Below are 20,048 nucleotides of genomic sequence, written 5' to 3' on the forward strand. Positions count from 1 at the left end.
GCTCATTGAAACGAGAATTTTAACACCAATTTCGAAGAAATCGGCTCAAGATTGGACCGAACGGACCAAACTGATTGAACCGAGCCCAAACCGGACCGTGGACCCAACCGGGCCAACCTTTAAATGGACCCACGCTTCTTCTTCTCTTCATTTTAGCTGAAGCAAGTCGAAAGCATTCAGCTCCAGGGAAGAGAAAAGAGCGCCGAACCCTTACGGCAACCTTCCACTCGCCGTAACTTCTCCGTCCGAGCTCCGATTGCCGCAGCGTTTATGGCCACGCGTCCATCGCATTGAGCTCTACACTTCTACCGGAACAATTTCATTGGTAACTTGTTTAATCATACTCAGACTCCTCTTCCCCCAAATTTTCGAAAATTGAGTAGGAATGTTGAATTTCTTTTATTTCTGATGTTTTAGGATCCAATTAGCTTGAGGAAAACGTTCACTCTTGCTTATGTGAAGCTTGGGTAAGGTGAGGAAACCATAATTCTATTTTAATTTCACTGAATTTGAGCTTTGAGTATTAAATTGGGTATATATGTGTTATGAATGTGTATTAGGTTGTGAATAAATAATTGGAGCTTGAAATTGTGAATATTGGAACTTGGAGGAAGCTGAGCCTAGAGTTTATTGAGTTTTGAGGGGCTGCCTTGGTTTTAATTAAATTGTTTTAAATGAAAATTGAGTCCATGAAGTTTATGCCATTTCAAGAACGGAAGAAAAATAATTTAAAACGATTGAGTTATGCCCGTCGAAAATTTTGTTGTGGAATATGTAACTTATATGTAACAATGCAGGAAGCTTTTTATGATTCTGCAGCTCTGCTATAGAATTCTGGTTTTTTTAAGAGAACGTACGTCCACGCGAACGCGTGGCACACGCGTACACGTGCATGGGAGTTTGGCGATGTGTACCTGACTGATGCCATGCGCACACGTAAGGGGTTAGTAAGCATGTCCACGCGTAAGCATGACCCACTCGTACGCGTGACCCACGTACACGCGTGACACGAAGTTTTCACCGATGCGTACGCATGACAAAGGGACGTGCGCGTGAGTTGCAGCTTCACACTCCCACGCGCACGCGTGAGCCACGCGTACATGTGACTCCTGTTTCAGCAAACATGATTTTCAATGTTTTAAACTGTATTTCAAACCTCTAAATCTCTATTTCCATTCCTTTAGTCATGAGTAGTAGTATTACACTTGATAATCAGATGAAGTTAGGAAATGAGAATGACTTGGAGGTGAAGTAAAGCTGAAAACTGATGAATTGATTATGAAATGTTACGGATGATCATGTGTGATACTTGGCTTGATAATCAAATGAATGATCATGTATGACAGCTGGCTTGAATGATTAAATGATCTGAGATATGAGATTTCCTGGATAAAGTATCGTGGCTTGCCACCACGTGTACCAGGTTGAAAACTCGATGCTCTGTTGACCCTACAACGTAAGGGTGACCGGGAACTTATAAATTCCCGGGAATGTTAACCCCCATTGAGCAATAATTATTATTTGAAAAAAAAAGCTATGCATAGACGCTTAGGAATGCACGTCGAGGGACAGTCTAAGGTTTTCGTACTTGTCGGGTTGGCTGGATAACCGACAGATGAGCCTCATCAGCCAAAGGACAAGCATGCATCATATGCATACTACTTGAATTACTTTCTTGTGCATTAACTGGATGTGCCTAAATGTATTTGCCATGCTAAATGTATATTTCTTACCTGCAGTAGTTGTAACCTTCTTGTGCTTGTCTTTATCTGTTTATTTGTCTGTGAAATGCTGACGGAGATGGAGGTATGGAGGAATGGTAGTATGGAACTTGGATTTAAGGTTAAGTTAAGTTAGGTTTAGATGCTCTTAGAAAACCACCTTTTATGGCTTCTGTTTAATACTTTAAGCTCTATAATCTGAGTGTCGGCGTTCTAGGATAGCCTCTAGCATTCCCAGGACCTTATATATTATGTGTGTGGCACCTTTACCATACTGAGAACCTTCGGTTCTCATTCCATACTATGTTGTTGTTTTTCAGATGCAGGTCGAGAGGCATCTCATTAGGCGTCCAGATACCTGAAGCGAAGTGGTTACTGAGTTATTTTGTTGTACAGTGATGTATATGTACTTAGCTTTCTCTCCGCATAACTTATTCTTTTTGATCCTCTTAGAGGTTTATGGAGAGGTAGGATTTTGTTTATGTACATTTGAGTTTTGGATATGTTTATATATATGTGTAAATATTCTCCGGCCAGCCTTGACTTCGCGGGCTGAGTTAGGAGCTTGTTATTTTATTTCTTTGGCACTCTATTTCCGACTTTATAATCTTATGTTTGATGGTTATAACTTTCTTAGCACGCAAGTTAACTCGTTTCTTGAGCGTTGCGCTTTTATTTCGCGATTTTTATTTTTCCTATTCTTCAAGGCTCCTAGTATATTACAATCTTTCTGCTATTACATGTACACATTTTATTTTAGAGGTCGTAATACCACACCACCTCTGTTTTACGACTTAAGTGTAAAGCTCAGCGTGGTAGGGTGTTACATTATGGTATCAGAGCAGTTCATTCCTATAGAGCCTGAAAGACAGACTGATTATGATTTTGTGCATTCTCTGTATATGTGTTTATGTGCTATTAGGATATCTGATTGATATATATGGCATAAACGTTTGTGAGCATGCATTTGGAACGTAAAGCATTAGACTTGCGATATTGAGACTGATCAACTTAATATCACTTGTTTGGTGTGTATAAAGACCAGATGTCGACTCGCAAACGCGGTCGTGGGCGAGGTAGAGGTTGGATAGGCTCCGTTACTCCTGGCCTGGCAGGGAATGATCCAGTAGATTTTATGGCTGCCCTGGGAAATATGGCTGCAGCTATGCAGGCGACAGCTGAGGCACTAGGTAATCAGATAAACTAGGGTAATCACGGGAATAATAATAATGAGGACGGTCCTATGACACTTGCTACATTTTTGAAAGTCCACCCTTCGACCTTCAGGGGAACCTCAAATCCCACTGATGCAGATAATTGGATTCAGGCTATGGAACGGGAATTACAGGCTCACCAGGTTCCTGAGGAGCAATGGGTTGAATTTGGAACTTATCAATTACAAGGTGAGGCTCAGTATTGGTGGCAGGGAACCCGACGTATCCTACAGCCTAATGGTGCTGCGATTCCTTAGGAGGTCTTTCGAACAGAATTCTATAAAAAATACTTTCCTAATTCAGCCAAAAATGCCAAGGAACTTGAATTGATGCAGTTAAAGTAGGGACAGATGACTGTTACTGAGTATACTAGCAGGTTTGAGGAGTTATGTCACTTTTCTCGTATTTGCCAAGGTGTGCCTGAAGATTTTGCTGAATGAAAGTGTATTAAATATGAAGGAGGTCTTCGAAGCGATATTCTGAGCTTCGTTGCCCCAATAGAGATTAGAGTGTTTTCTGAATTGGTAAATAAGAGTAGGGTGGCTGAGGAATGTGTGAGAAAGGTGGCAGCAGAGAAAGGAAGTTTGAGGGTGCCTTTTCATAGGCCTTCAGGGAGAAACTTTGCTCCGAGAGGTAGGAATTTCAAGCGTGGAGGCTTTATTCCGCAGCAGAGTCAAGGCCAGGGTAATTATAGAAGGCCGAATACTAATGTTAATCAAGGAAGAAGGTTTGGAAAGCAACCACAGTAAGATCTGAACTATTAGAGGTGTGGAAAGTATCATCCTAGAGTACCGTGTAGATCAGGACTTGGGGTATGCTATTTTTGTGACAGCCCGGGCATATGGCCAATAATTGTCCAGAGAAGAAGAAGTATGAGACTGGTTGAGTATAGCACCAGGGAGAGTGTATACCACTTCTGCAGCAGGTGCTGAGGGATCTGAGACACTAATTAGAGGTAACTGTGAAATGGCTGGTAAAATCTTAAATGCTTTATTTGATTCAGGAGCAACTCATTCATTTATTGCATTTGAAAAGGATAATGAGTTAGGATTGAGAATGGTGGTTTTAGGTTATGATTTTAAAGTGCATAATGCTACTCATGAAACTATGGTGACCAGGTTAGGATGTCCACAAGTTCCGTTTCGAATACAACAGCGTAAGTTTGTGCATGATTTGATTTGTTTGCCAATGACTGGTCTTGATCTCATTTTGAGATTGGATTGGTTATCCAAGAATCGTATTTTGCTTGATTGTTGTGAGAAGTCAGTACAGTTTATGCCGGAAGGGTCAGAAGCACCGGTTGTGGTGAATAGTTACTATTTGAATTCTATGATAGTAAATTGTTCTGTAACTGAATGTTAAGGTATTATGTTATTAACTGCGGGAGTGTCAGGTGATGACCAGAGTTTAGAGCAGACTTCGGTTGTATGTGAATTTCCAGACATATTTCCAAATGATATTAATGAATTTTCACCTAACCGAGAGGTTGACTTCGCAATTGAGTTGGTGCTTGGAGCCGGTCCGATTTCGATTACTCCTTACAGAATGTCACCTTTAGAGATGGCTGAACTGAAAGCTCAGCTGGAAGATCTATTGGGTAAGCACTTCATTCGACCAAGTGTTTCTCCGTGGGGAGCGCCAGTGTTACTGGTAAAGAAGAAGGATGAGAGTATGCGCTTGTGCGTCAATTATCGGCAACAGAATAAGATCACCGTGAAGAATAAATATCCACTGCCTAGAATCAATGACTTGATGGATCAATTACAGGGTGCCGGTGTGTTTTCTAAGATTGATTTGTGATTTGGGTATCATCAGATAAGGGTTAGAGATGAAGATACTCCGAAAACTGCTTTCAAGATACGTTATGGTCATTGAGAGTACACGGTGATGTCTTTTGGATTGACTAATGCTCCAGCAGTATTTATGGATTATATGAACAGGATTTTCCGGTCGTACCTGGACAAGTTTGTCATTATCGTCATTGATAATATTCTTGTTTACTCTAAGGCTGAGGAGGAGCATGCCGATCACTTGCGAACTGTGCTGCAAATTCTGAGAGACAGGAAGTTATATGCTAAGTTATCTAAATGTGAGTTCTGGAAGAGTGAGGTGAAGTTTCTTGATCACGTAGTGAGCAAGCAGGGAATAGTTGTGGATCCTGCTAAGGTGGGAGCAGTAATGAAATGGGAGCGACCAACTTCAGTGACAGAGATTAGGAGTTTCCTAGGCTTGGCAAGGTATTATCGGAGATTCATTAAGGGATTTTCACAGCTCGCCTTGCCTCTGACTAAGTTGACTACGAAGGATACGCCTTTTGTTTGGACTTCAGAATGTGAAGAGAGTTTTCAAGCACTGAAGCAAAGGTTGACCACTGCACCCGTGTTGGTATTGCCTGAGCCAAGTGAACCATTTAAAGTATACTTTGATGCATCATTAAAGGGTTTGGGGTGCATTTTGATGCAGCACCGGAATGTTGTAGCATATGCCTCACGGCAACTAAGGCCACATGAGATGAACTACCCGACTCACGATTTAGAACTTGTTGTTGTTGTGTTTGCTCTGAAAATTTGGAGGCACTATCTCTATGGCATTAAATTTCATGTTTTCTCATACCATAAGAGTTTGAAGTATCTCTTTGAACAGAAAGAGTTGAATATGCGTCAGAGGAGGTGGATGGAGCTTCTGAAAGATTATGATTTTGAATTGAATTACCATCCAGGAAAAGTGAATGTTGTGGCGGATGCCTTAAGTCGAAAATCGTTATATGCAGCTTGGATGATGCTACGGGAAGAAGAACTATTAAAGGCATTTCAAGGTTTGAACCTGAGAGTTAGGGAAGAATATGGAATTCTGTGTTTGAGTCAGTTGCAGATTTCAAGTGATTTTAAATCAGAACTTTTGAAGGCTCACCAAGATGGTGAAGCATTACATAATGTATTGCCAGCAATTGAACAAGTAAGACAGTGGAGAGTGTCAGAAGATAAGGATGGTTTATGGAGGTTTAAGAACCGGATTGTTGTGCCAGATGTCGGAGACCTGCGACGGAGTATTTTGGCGGAAGCTCATAAGAGTGGATTTTCAATTCATCCAGGAAGTACTAAAATGTATCAAGATCTGAAAGCGATGTTCTGGTGGCCAGGAATGAAGAATGATGTGGCATTGCATGTATCTAAATGTTTAACATGTCAAAAGGTTAAGATTGAACATCAGAGACTATCAGGAACCCTTCAGCCTTTGGAGATTCCACAATGGAAATGGGTGAGTATCGCAATGGATTTTGTAATAGGTTTACCTAGAACCCGGTCTGGTTGTGACGCTATTTGGATAGTTGTGGATCAACTGACAAAATCAGCTCACTTTCTTCCCATTCAAATAAGTTTCACAATGAAAGAATTGGCTCGAATGTATATCAAAGAGATTGTCAGGTTGCATGGCGTGCCTTCTACCATTATATCTGACAGGGATCCTCGTTTTACATCAAGGTTATGGGGAGCCTTTCAGCGTGCATTTGGGACTCAATTGAGTTTGAGTACCGCATATCATCCTCAAACAGATGGTCAGTCAAAGAGAACTATTCAGACCTTGGAAGATATGCTAAGGGCTTGTGTTTTGGACCAGCCAGCAAGCTGGGATCGGTATATGCCATTAATGGAGTTTGCTTATAACAATAGCTACCATGCGAGAATTTGAATGGCTCCATATGAGGCTCTGTATGGCAGGAAATGTCAATCTCTGCTATGTTGATATGAAACTGGAGAAAGAAGTTTATTAGGGCCTGAGCTGATAGCTGAGACTACTGAGCAGATAAAGAAAATTTGTAGCGGAATGCTTATAGCCCAAAGCCATCAGAAAAGTTATGTTGATGAAAGGCGAAAGCCTTTGGAGTTTGAAGAAGGGGAGCACATCTTTCTGAAGGTTACACCAACTACTGGAGTAGGAAAAGCTATTAAGACTAAGAAACTGAATCCCCGTTATATTGGACCGTTTGAGATCCTGAAAAGAATTGGGCCAGTGGCTTATATAATAGCCTTACTGCCATATCTTTCGAACTTGCACGATGTGTTTCATGTATCACAGCTTCGGAAGTATACTCCTGACGTGAGTCATGTTCTGGAAGCAGAACCAATCCAAGTAAGAGAAGATCTAACACTTCCAGTAATTCCGGTGAGAATTGATGACACTAGTATTAAACGATTGGGTGGGAAGGAAGTATCATTGGTAAAGGTAGCTTGGAGTTGAGCTGGTATCGAGGAACACACTTGGAAACTCGAATTAGATATGTGAAAGGACTATCCACATCTCTTTTCAGGTAACTACATTTGAATTTTGAGGGCAAAATTCTTTGTTAGGTGGGTAGGATGTAAACCCTGTTAAATTAGTAAATAATTAGTCGATAAATTAGTTTTAATAAAGAATATTAGAAATGCAAAAATAATATTAAATTAGGATAGAGCTCATCGAATCGAGAATTTTGACACCAATTTCGAAGAAATCGGCTCAAGATTGGACCGAACGGGCCGAACCGGTTGAACTAGGCCTAAACCGGGCCGTGAACCCAACCGGGCCAACCTTTAAATCGACCCACGCTTCTTCTTCTCTTCATTTTAGCTGAAGCAAGTCGAAATCATTCAGCTCCAGGGAAGAGAAAAGAGCGCCGAACCCTTACAGCAACCTTCCAATCGCCGTAACTTCTCCGTCCAAGCTCCGATCGCCGCACTGTTTGTGGCCACGTGTCTACCGCGTCGACCTCTACATTTCTACCGGAACAATTTCATTGGTAACTTGTTTAATTACACTCAGCCTCCTCTTGCCCCAAATTTTCGAAAATTGAGTAGGAGTGTTGAATTTCTTTGATTTCTGATGTTTTAGGATCCAATTAGCTTGAGAAAAACGTTTACTCTTGCTTATGTGAAGCTTGGGTAAGGTGAGGAAACCATAATTCCATTTTAATTTCACTGAATTTGAGTTTTGAGTATTAAATTGGGTATATATGTGTTATGAATGTGTATTAGGTTGTGAATAAATAATTGGAGCTTGAAATTGTGAATATTGGAACTTGGAGGAAGCTGAGCCTAGAGTTTATTGAGATTTGAGGGGCTGCCTTGGTTTTAATTAAATTGCTTTGGTCGCTACATGGAAATCGGCCAAGGTATGGTTTAGGTTTCTTGTATTTAATATGTAATGTTCTGTGAAAACTTAGGCTAGATGACTATAGGATAAGTTGGAATGCAGGTGTATATTTAATGTTTAGTATCTTGATAATGGATATATTTGATTTGGCTTGTAGGTTAATTGAGGATTTGATGAATTATTGTGGTTGATGCTTGTTGATTGGTTAGTAGTGTTTGATGGATTTTATGAAAAATGAATGTGTATTGTTATTGATTCAAGTAATAGATTGTTGTGGTGGTTGTTCGATGATAAAGAAGAATTTGTTGGGTTAAGAATTATAGGTATGATAATGAATGGGAGTTGAAATTTTGAATGAAATGAGGTTTTGAGGTTTTTTGCACTTTGGTTTTGGACTGAATTTCGGCGGGATATAACTTGGCTTCCGGAATTCCAAATTAATTTCAACTTATTTTAAATAAAAATTGGGTCCATGAAGTTTATACCGTTTCAAGAACGGAAGAAAAATGATTTAAAACAATCGAGTTATGCCCGTCGGAAAATTTGATGTGGAATATGTAACTTATATGTAACAATGCAGGAAGCTTTTTATGATTCTGCATCTCTGCTACTGAAATCTGGGATTTTTAAGAGAACGTACGTCCACGCGTACGCGTAGCCCACGCGTACACGTGGCATGGGAGTTTGGCAATGCGTACGCGATTGATGCCATGCGCACGCATAAGGGGTTGGTAAGCATGTCACGCGCACACGTGACATGAAGTTTTCACCCATGCGCACGGGTGAGCCACGCGTACGCGTGGCCCCTGTTTCAGCAAACATAATTTTTAACGTTTTAAACTGTATTTCAAACCTCTAAATCTCTATTTCCATTCCTTTAGTCATGAGTAGTAGTATTACACCTGATAATCAGATGAAGTTAGGAAATGGGGATGACTTGGAGGTGAAGTAAAGCTAAAAAGTAATGAATTGATTATGAAATGTTACGAATGATCATGTGTGATACTTAGCTTGATAATCAAATGAATGATCATGTATGACACTTGGCTTGAATAATTAAATTATCTGAGATACGAGATTCCCTGGATAAAGTATCGTGGCTTGCCACCACGTGTACCAGGTTGAAAACTCGATACTCTGTTGACCCTACGACGTAAGGGTGACCGGGCACTTATAAATTCCCGGGAATGTTAACCCCCATTGAGCAATATTGATTATTTGAAAAAAAGCTATGCATAGACTCTTGGGGATGCACGTTGAGGGACAGTCTAAGGTTTTCGGACTTGTCGGGTTGGCTGGATAATCGACAGATGAGCCTCATCAGCCATAGGAAAGGCATGCATCATATGCATACTACTTGAATTACTTGCTTGTGCATTAACTGGATGTGCCTAAATGTATTTGTCATGCTAAATGTATATTTGTTACCTGCAGTATTTGTAACCTTCTTGTGCTTGCCTTTATCTGTTTATTTGTCTGTGAAATGCTGACGGAGATGGAGGTATGGAGGAATGGTAGTATGGAACTTGGATTTAAGGTTAAGTTAATTTAGGTTTAGATGCTATTAGAAAATCACCTTTTATGGCTTCTGTTTAATACTTTAAGCTCTATAATCTGAGTGTCGGCGTTCTAGGATAGCCTCTGGCATTCCCAGGACCTTATATATTATGTGTGTGGCACCTTTACCATACTGAGAACCTTCGGTTCTCATTCCATACTATTTTGTTGTTTTTCAGATGCAGGTCGAGAGGCATCTCATTAGGCGTCCAGATACCTGAAGCGAAGTGGTTACTGGGTTATTTTGTTGTACAGTGATGTATATGTACTTAGCTTTCTCTCCGTATAACTTATTCTTTTTTATCCTCTTAGAGGTTTATGGAGAGGTAGGATTTTGTTTATGTACATTTGGGTTTTGGATATGTTTATATATATGTGTAAATATTCTCCGGCCAGCCTTGACTTCGTGGACTGAGTTAGGAGCTTGTTATTTTGTATCTTTGGCACTCTATTTTCTACTTTTATAATATTATGTTTGATGGTTATAGCTTTTTTAGCACGCAAGTTAACTCGTTTCTTAAGCGTTGCGCTTTTATTTTGCGATTTTTATTTTTCCTATTCTTCAAGGCTCCTATTATATTACAATCTTTCTGCTATTACATCTGCACATTTTATTTTAGAGGTCGTAATACCACTCCACCTCTATTTTACGACTTAAGCCTAAAGCTCAGCATGGTAGGGTGTTACATTTTGCGTCTGCAAAATGTGTTCTAAAGAACTAACATATCACTTGCTATACCTAAAGGTAACACGTGACATTAAAACAAATCTCGAGTTTATTCAGAAGGATACAAGACCTTAGAAAAGAAGGATAAGTGACAAGGACAGCACTCACAAGGATTTGAATAACTGTTGAGATCACAAGTAAACAAGGTTATACAAGAAATGAAGAATGTTGGGACAAAAATCAAATCACAAGTTTAAGAAAGGATCTCAAATTAAAGAAATTCAACAGGAACAATAAGAAGAAAACAGTGCAGTAGTTTGAAACAAGATTAAGCCAGGTCAAAGAAGTATGAGATCGTAGGAGAATAATAACTAAAGCTAATGATAATGCTCACAAAGTTTTAAAATTATGATTAGAAACGCCTTCGAATACATTGTTCGGATGCTTGAAATGATCTCATCATACTACAGTCTTCTGGTTACTTTTGTCTCATAAAAACTCTTGTTGTTTATTTTTGGACTCACTTTTATTTTATCTCGAATGACTGTAACCTGTTTAACAACTGCCACTTTTAATTTTACTTCTTTAGATGTTTGGACTTTGCATTAACCATTTGTTGCAGGTTTGATATTCATTGCATTTCCTCTGTCCTCCTTGATGACAAAAGAGGGAGTAGTAGTAGCATGCTTGTTTTTTATGCACCTATATTATTCTATTTTTGCTATTGTTATTCATGCTGCTCTATTCTGTTCAAGTTTGTTTTGGGCTGGATATTTGGCTATTTTGGTACAATTCCTTGGTTCCGTTTCATGAGATGTTAAAATTGTTTGAAAATCTTACTAATTGCTTCATCCATGGACAATATATCATACATAGTATATTATTTCTCTCTATAAGAATATGCAAATAGGAAAGAAGAGAAGAGCACTGATGGGTGGAAAAATGCCGGTCAAGAATTCCTGAAATATATTTTTTTAAAACAGCGTTGCAAGTACAGTCTTAACCGACAAAATTTTCACTATCAATTTAAATTGTGTCACAATTGATAATAAATAACCGGGAGTAGAATCTCGGATCGTTTCCCAAAGAGTTGACACAAGATGCAAATTATTGGTTAGGAATTTTCTGAATAATTTCTGAATTTGAGAACGGAAAAATAAATGACTAAAAATTAAAGCAATGAATGAATAACAAGAGGTGATATGTATTTAAAATAAAAGGCCTTGGTTAGGGGAGAGAATTGGAGTTTCTATCCTTGTTGTCTTTTCCAAGTATAATAGTAAAGATTCATTGCTCCCACTTAGTTTTCCTCTAATAATTAAAGGAAAGTCAAGTGGTTGTCACTAACTCTGACTCACAAGTCCTAGTCACTCCCTGGAGAAGGACTAGAGTTGGTGAAAATCGAGTTAGCCAGCAATTCCCAATTATAGATTAATACTTGAGTATCACAACTCAAGGGTTTCCAATTAATCAATCTCTAAGCCAAGTTGGAAGGTCTACTTCATTAACATGAATGCCATTTTCATAAACACATAATAGGAGTAAATAAAAGACGTGATAATTATGAAAAATTAATTAAATCAAAATTGGCACGAACAATAATTAACACGAATCAAACAAGCAATAAAAATAAATATAAAAATACTTCAATGCATTAATAAGATTCAAAAGTGACAAGATCCAAACGTGAATAAAAAGTAATCAAATGGAAAAGAGTAATAGAGAAATTAGAAAAGAAAATTATAAAAGAATTGACTCCAATTGAAGGTAGCAATAGCTCTCCCAAGATCCAATTCGAAGGTGAACTAAGAATACTAAAATCTTAGAGAGAAGTAGGAGTTTCTCTCACTACAATTCAATTTTAATCCAAACTAAGTGAAAAGTGAAGTGTCCTTAGTCTCAGCTCCATCCCTGCCTCTAGTATGTGTTTTTGGGCTTGGATCTGGGTCCAAATTAGCCCAGAAATTTCCCCCAGTGAGTTCTGTTAAGTGCAGCACGTGACGCTCTGTCACGCGTACGCGTCGCTGAACGACGCTCTTGGTCACGCGCACGCGTCAGTCATGCGTGCGCATCGCTCCTCGCTTCTCAAATCTTCAATATCTTGTGCTCCTTCCACTTTAACATGCTTCATCTTCATCCTTTAAGCCATCTATTCCCTGTAAACCTGAAAACACTTAACAAACACATCACGGCATCGAATGGTAATAAAGGAGAATTAAAAATTAACAATTGTAAGGCTTAGGAAACATGTTTTCAATCATAGCACAAAATTAGGAAGGGAACTTAAAAATATGCAATTTACATGAATAAGTGTGAGAATAGTTGACAAAACCCACTCAATTCAGTCTAAAATATATTATAAAATAGTGGTATATCAAGCACCAATCAAGGGGAGCAATTCTTGAAAAAGAAAGGGGGAGCAATACAAAAGCAAGTAACATCACTCAAAGGGAAGTTCTTTAACTTTATTCAAATTCAATTCCTTTGATCAATGTTACAATTATGTTTGTCATCAAAGGAGAGATTGTTGAGTTAAGAAATTAACTAACTTAATTGATGATGACAAACATTTTTTTATTGGGTTAAACACCCAATTAGTTTTGATTGTGTTTGATTAGTATTGCAGGCTAAAGAAATAATGATGCAGCAGCCCAATAGGATGAAAAATCAAACCAGTAACTAGGTGGGCTCTAAAACATAAAGTCCAAAGTAATTGAACAAAGAAATCACTTGGGCTAAATAGAGAGAAACCAACCCAAGTCCGAGTTGCTCACCCAAGCTGATCCCTCAAAGTTAGTACACTCCAAAGCCAACGTTCACTTTTTCCTTCAGTCAGACTCAGGGAAAGGAAAGAGATAGCTTCGTTCCTTGCTCATTTCATCAAAGAAGAAAGATAGAGAAAGATTAAGCTAAAAGGCAGAGGTCTAATCACCTAAATCAAACTATTTCAAGCTAAGTCAGAAGCTAAAGGTGATTATTTCCATTTGCATGCAATTTACTTTCTTCACTCCTTCTCCAACTCTCTGCTACGCCAATTTGGGATAAATAGAGAAAGTAATTCTTGATATTCACTTCTGTGAATCAACGGCCAAAATTATTTCTTGGGGACAAAGTTGTAGCTCAAGGGTTCAGATCTGGGTTTACCATTGAACAACTTTTTCATTGCTTACCTAAGGCCTTCGATCTAGCAAAAAGGCTCAAATTCAAAATTTCTAATTTACGAATTAATTAAAAATGATGAAATGGTAAGTTGGTGAAACACACAGCTCGAGGAGTTGACTTGGAAGAGAGCACCTCAGCAACTTGGAAGGAGATACAAAAGAAAAATCTTCATCTTTCTGAAGACAAAGAGAGAGACCCAGAGTTTTGAGTTTTTGTTCTGAGGAACTAATCTGTGAAGAGTTCAACATGTTGGACAGTGTTTTTTAGAGAAAGAAGCATTCTGCCAATGTGAAGAACTTAATCAGTGTTAGCACAATCCGGTTAATCTAATAGCAACAGAGGCTGTTGAAGTATCAATCTTCTTCATGTTTTACAGATTGTAATTTTATTTTAATGTATATCTTTTTGTAATTTCTTGAGTGGTAAAAATCTGAAAGAGAGAGAGAGCTCAAGAAAAACCCAAAGAGTGACAAAAGGTTGAGTGATACACTTGATTAAAAAATCTAGAGAGATTTCAGAGTTCTTTTGGTTGTTACAAATGTCTTGTGTCTTGTACCTGTGAGGTATCCCTTTCTAAGTTGGGTTAGCACTTAGGGTGGAGAGTTAGGTATTAGCATAACCAAGTCAAGTTAGGATAGAACTCGAGAGGAAAAGGATTGTGTCAATCCTGTGAAATTGGTGTATGTAATACTTTAACTATAGTGGAAATTCCACCACTGTTGTGGTACAGACTGGATGTAGGTTGCATTGCACAAGGCAACTGAACCAGGATACATGCTAGTGTCATTCTTCTTCTCTTTTTCTAAGTTCTATTTTCTGATATTTATGAGACAAAACAAAATTGTCTCATAAAGTTTCCGCTGCACAATTCAAACAGATTCAAAGTGAAAGTCAGTAATTAAAGGCTTATTTCATTAAAGTAAAAGAAGGTCATAGATTCAACCCCCTTCTCTAAGCCTTCTACAACCTTCAAAGGGAGAAGGAGATCCGAGAGGGAGAGCGTTGCCGCCAGTGGAAGGAAGGAGGAGTTTCTGCCTCGCCACCACCGTCAAGCTCGCGCCGCCACTGCGCCACGCTCTGCTGCCAAGCTTGTCTCGCTGTCGCGTCTGTGCCGCCAGCTTTGTCGCCCGTCATTGTCGCGCAAGGAAGAGAGAAGGGGAGACGAGTTCGTGAGGGAGAAGAGGAAGCTGCGCCGCCTAGCCGCCGTTGGAGTCACCGGAAAGAGGAGCCCGATGCGAGAGGAGCAGCGCGCAAAGGAGAAGGAGAGAGGTCCGAGGCTGAGCTGGTCCCTATCACCACTGTTCTGCCCAGCTGCCGTCGCCAGAGCTCCACGCTGCCTCTGCTGCCCGAGAACCCGCTGCCGTCATCGAAAAACTCTGCTGGTAAGATTTTTAAGTTTGGTTTCTATTTTTTTGGATTTCGGAAAGATTGTTGATGCTGCGTGATTGTTACAGTCGCCGTCACCGGGGTTTTTGCTCGCCGCTGTCACTTGAGATGATTGTCGGAGCTACTGCCGGGTCGATTCGGAGTCGCGGCTGCTTCATTTTTTATTTCAGTAAGTAATTATATTTCAAAAACCCTTGTGTTAGTATTCTGTTGTGTTTGGTTAATGAATCTGAGGTTTGGTAATGTAGGGTCGAGTTCTGGTGGTTACATGTCGCTTTTACATTACTGAGGTTGTGGTTGCTGTTGATTTTAGGTTGAGAGAAAAGGTTATGTTGGCGCGTTTGGGTTATAGTTTCAACAAATTGAGGTAGGGATTTTTCTAAAAAGCTTATTTTATATTTTGGAATTGTTATAAATGGATATCGATGTGAGAAATACACTTTTTAGTGATTGTATAAGTCTTATGTATTGTATGGCTGTTTTGGATGAATATGATTATATGTTTGATTAGATTATTGTTTGGTTTTGATAAATGGACCTTTCTTTAAAGTTTTGGAAATGTGTTTGATCAGTTGATAATGATTTGATTTTGAATCGATTTTCTTGAGATATGAAAATGATATGAATGGTTGGATTTAGTTTGCTTTTGAATTGATTTTGGTTTTGGACCCGTTGAAAAGGGTTGGAGAATGGTTTGGTTGGGACCCGAAAAGGGTGGCATGACGAGTAAAAAAATGCCGGTTAAGAAATTCTAGTAAAAACTGCATTGTGAGTACAGTCTTAACCGACGAAATTCCCACTATTAATTTAGAAGATGTCACAATTAAGGAATAAATAACTGGGAGTAGAATTCCCATGTCGTTTCCCAAAGAGTTGACACAGCAGTGTAATTTATTGATCAGGAATTTTCTGAGAAATTTTTAAGGTTGAGAACGGGAAAATAAATACTAAAAATTCAAGCAATGAATAATAACAAGAGGTGTTATGTATTTGAATTAAAAGGCCTTGGCTGGGAGGAGGTTAATTGGAGTTTCTATCCTTGTTGACTTTCCCAAGCATAATAGTAAAAGGTTGTTGCTTCCACTCAGTTATCCTCATGCAGTTGCAAAGAAAGGTTAAGTGGTTACGCTAACTCTAATTCACAAGTCCTAATCCCTTCCTAGGGAAGGATTGGAGTTAGTGACAAGTGAGTTAGCCAGCAATTTCCAATTACAAATTAATACTTGAGTTTTCCAACTCAAGGGGTTCCAATTAATCAACTTCCAAGCCAAGTTGAGAGTTTTAAATCATAACATGAATGCCATTTTTAATCAACATGGAATAAAAATAATTATAAGACATGGTAATTAAATTAAATTAATGAAAGACAATTTTGAAGTTGATAATTAATTAAAGGAAATTAAACATGAAATGAAATTAAATGTAAAAATTGTTCATTGCATTAACAAATTCCAAAATCAACAATATCCATATATGACCACGAACAAATTAAATGGAAAACAAAAGAGTAGAGTAATAGGAAAGCAAACTATAGTGATGGAGACTTCAATCGAAGGTAGTAACTCTCTCAATATTCAATCCAAAAGCATAAACTAAAATCTAAGAATGCGAAGAACCCTCGAAGAAGTAGTGTTTTTTTCTCTAGAATTTAAAAACAAAAACTAAAACTAATTGAATGTGAATGTCTGTTGAGTCTCTGCTTGCCCCCTGGATCTAGTCTATATTTTTGGGCCGAAAACTGGGTCCAAAACCAGCCCAAAATTGCCCCCTACAAGTTCTGATTAATGCAGCACGTCGCTCTGTCACGCGTACGCATCGGTCACGCATACGCGTCGCTGGTCTTCTGTGCTTGTCACGCGTATGCGTCAGTCACGCGTACGCGTCAGTCACGCGTACGCGTCAGTCACGCGTACGCGTCACCGTGAAATGCTCCAAGTCACGCACACACGTGAGCCATACGTGCGCGTCGATCCTCGCTGGTCAGCTCCTTTGTTTCTTGTGTTCCTTCCACTTTTGCATGCTTCTTTTCCATCCTCTAAGCCATTCCTGCCCTATAAAGCCTAAAAATACTTAACACATAGATCACGGCATCGAATGGTATAAAGGAGAATTAAAAATTGACAATTTAAAGGCTTAGGAAGCAAGTTTTCAATTATAGAACAAAATTAGGAAGGATTTGTAAAACCATGCAATTTGTATGAATAAGTGTGCGAAGAACTGATAAAAACCACTCAATTTAGCACAAGATAAACCATAAAATAGTGGTTTATCATGGCAAAGTCCAAGTTTTAGGGGAGGTGCTATCGAAATTTCTATAAAAATCTAAGACTTTGTTTGAAAGGTTATTTAGAAAGGTTTGGATTTGAGAAATTGTATTATTTGATTTATTAAGAAAATAGTTATGTTTTCGAATTTAATTTATTTAAGAAAATTATATGTCTTGAGTTCGATTTAATTAGAAAAGAATTACTTTACGATTTTAAATCACTGAAGAAAAGTATTATGTTCTAATATCGATTTTAAATATAAACAAGGGCTTATGTTTTAGTTGGACTTATGGATTTCGTTCAGAGGAGCCTTTAGTGATTTTAAAGGAAATTGGATGTTGATTGAATAACTTCGTTTGCGACGTTTTAGACAAAGTTAAAGAATTGGTTTTAAGAATGAAACTGAGATTGAATTTGGTTTTGATTTGATTTAGGAACCATATTTGGTTGACTTAATATAGGAAGCAATGATTTTTACGGATTTGTGATGAATTTAAGAAATTGAAATTTGGTGGGTTCCCTCTTATAATCTTGAGACTTTGTCGCGATGATTAATTTATAACCCCTGATTTAAAATAGTTACACGACTGATTTTAAGAGTGAATGATTTTTGAGTGTTTTCAAAGAGATTTCCAATTTGGTTTGACTTTGAAGTTGCTGACGTTTTCGGAGATTGTTACCAAAAAAATGGGTTTTGATTTTAAAGAAAATTGATTTGAGAAATTGGAAACTGATGATAATTTTGAGTATGTGGTTGTGAAATGCATTGTTCACCGTCCTAGGGGCTGTGGCAGTCTCCTGCCTACGTTTGGATGTGAGGGCTGTGGCAGTCTCCCGCTCACGCGACATGCATTGATTTGGAAAGTCGCTATGCACCTTTGGCAAGGGCTGTGGCAGTCTCTCGCTTGTCGAGGTAGCGGTACCGGCATAGGGGTCGAGGCAGTCTCCCGCCTACGTTGAGATGTGAGGGCTGTGGCAGTCTCCCGCTCACATAACTTTTCTGCTGCCAGAGTGAACTCGGGCACTATAACCCGAAAGAATGTGCCGGGCACTATAACTCGCGGGGTGCAAGAGAAAGAAAGAGTGAGCAGGGCATTATATCCCTGGTCGTGGTAGAAAGGCAACATCCCGGGGATGTGTCGGGTTGGCATTTTGAACCGACAAGTGATATCACGAACCAATAAGATAGACATTCATCATATGCATCTATGTGACATTGTTTGGGTGTGCATATCGTAATTGGTTTGCCTATGTGAATAATTATGTTTAACTGCTAATTGCTATACTTGATGTAACCGTTTTGTTTGTGTTTGAATCTCTCTACTTGTGTTTGTAACTGAAATTGGTTGGATTGTGGTGAATTGGATGTTGTTTGAGTTGTTTGGGGCTGAGGCTATGATTAATTATATGATGGACCGGAGGCCGTGATTGGTATGAGTTTTTGGTTTAGTAAAGTTTGAAAAATCAAACTGGTTTAGTATAAACTTAATGAACCTATACTTGAAACAGCGTGGTCATTCATACTATCTAGGAAAACTTTTAATATTTGATACAAAAGGTTTTGGGTTTTGAAGAATAAACGGATTTCTCTTTTAAAAAGGACTTCGAATTTTTGAATGTAAACCTTTGGTCTTTGAAACAATACATAAGGCGAACAACAGTCACTGTACTCTGAAAACAGATTTATATTACGTATTTTATTATAGCAATTCTGTAACCCTATAGTGAGAACCAGCGAGAACGATGTTCTCACTCCCCTACAGGTATTGTATTATTTTAGATATTATAATTTTTCCTCGCCTTTATCTTTACACATTCTGTGAGAGGGATAGGATTTGTATTATGTAATGCTTGTAAGTCAATATTATATATGTATATATATTCTTTGTTGGTGTTATATATAGTTTGTAAGTATGTATTTATGTTTTCAACTAAAAGTCTTTTGGAAGGTTATACGATTTTAAGTTTCAAATAGACTTCTATCTTAGTATTAAATATATTTAGAGTTGTCGTAATATTCGAGCTATTAGAATGACGTAGTCGGAAGCGTGACATTCTAATAGTGAGGGTGTTACAGTGAAGATGTGTCATCACGGGAATATTCCCTTAGATCATTATCTTAAAAGAAAAAAGTGGCTAGGTCATTTAACCCGTTCATCCTAGAAACTCGATATCCTCATAGAAAAAGCATACCAAATACTTTGGGAAAAACTAGATGGTGAGTTGTCTGATCTCGTTTTTTTTTTAGTCGTCTATGGTATTTTTTTTAGTCCAACACGTCAACGACTAATAAACTATGGATCTGAGCTCTATTTAAGAGTTTTTCGTTGGCTAATAATTGCTGCATATATAAGATGAAATTCGAACCCCAACAATTATTTAAGGGGACAAGTAAATTGACTACTTGACCAATTTTTTTTTTTCGTCGGTGGATTAAACAACCCCCAATTTTAGGTACCCCAATGGATTGGACAACCCCCAATCCTAGGTACACAATACACACCCACACACTCCTCACATACTTACCAATTTTTTCTTCTCGGTTGCAGCTGGTAGAACTCGAACCCGAGACTTTTAATATGGGGAGGGGACGGAATGCCGTGTGAGCTATGGCTCATTGGCAACTACTTGACCAACTTAAGTTGGTTGAGGTGCCCATGGTGTTATTGGACAAATCCACAACTATGATCCATGAACTTCAAAGCCCAAAAACAAATTGAGTGAAAACCAAGCCTAAAAAATTAGAAGGTGGGGGAAGGAAATATTCAATGTCACCCCCGGATGTAAGTTAGAAGACCGTTATGAAAAAATCTCAATAAAATTTTACCATCTAGTTTAAAGACCAATTAATCCGACATACTAGCTTAAGAACTTCAATTCTTCTTTTGGAACTCTAATCAATCTATACTCACTAAAAGAATGGTTTATTTTAGTGATTAGTTAC

This window comes from Arachis ipaensis, chromosome B8 (genome assembly GCF_059453495.1).
Source record: "Arachis ipaensis isolate K30076 ecotype BB chromosome B8, ASM5945349v1, whole genome shotgun sequence".
Lineage (NCBI taxonomy): Eukaryota > Viridiplantae > Streptophyta > Magnoliopsida > Fabales > Fabaceae > Arachis > Arachis ipaensis.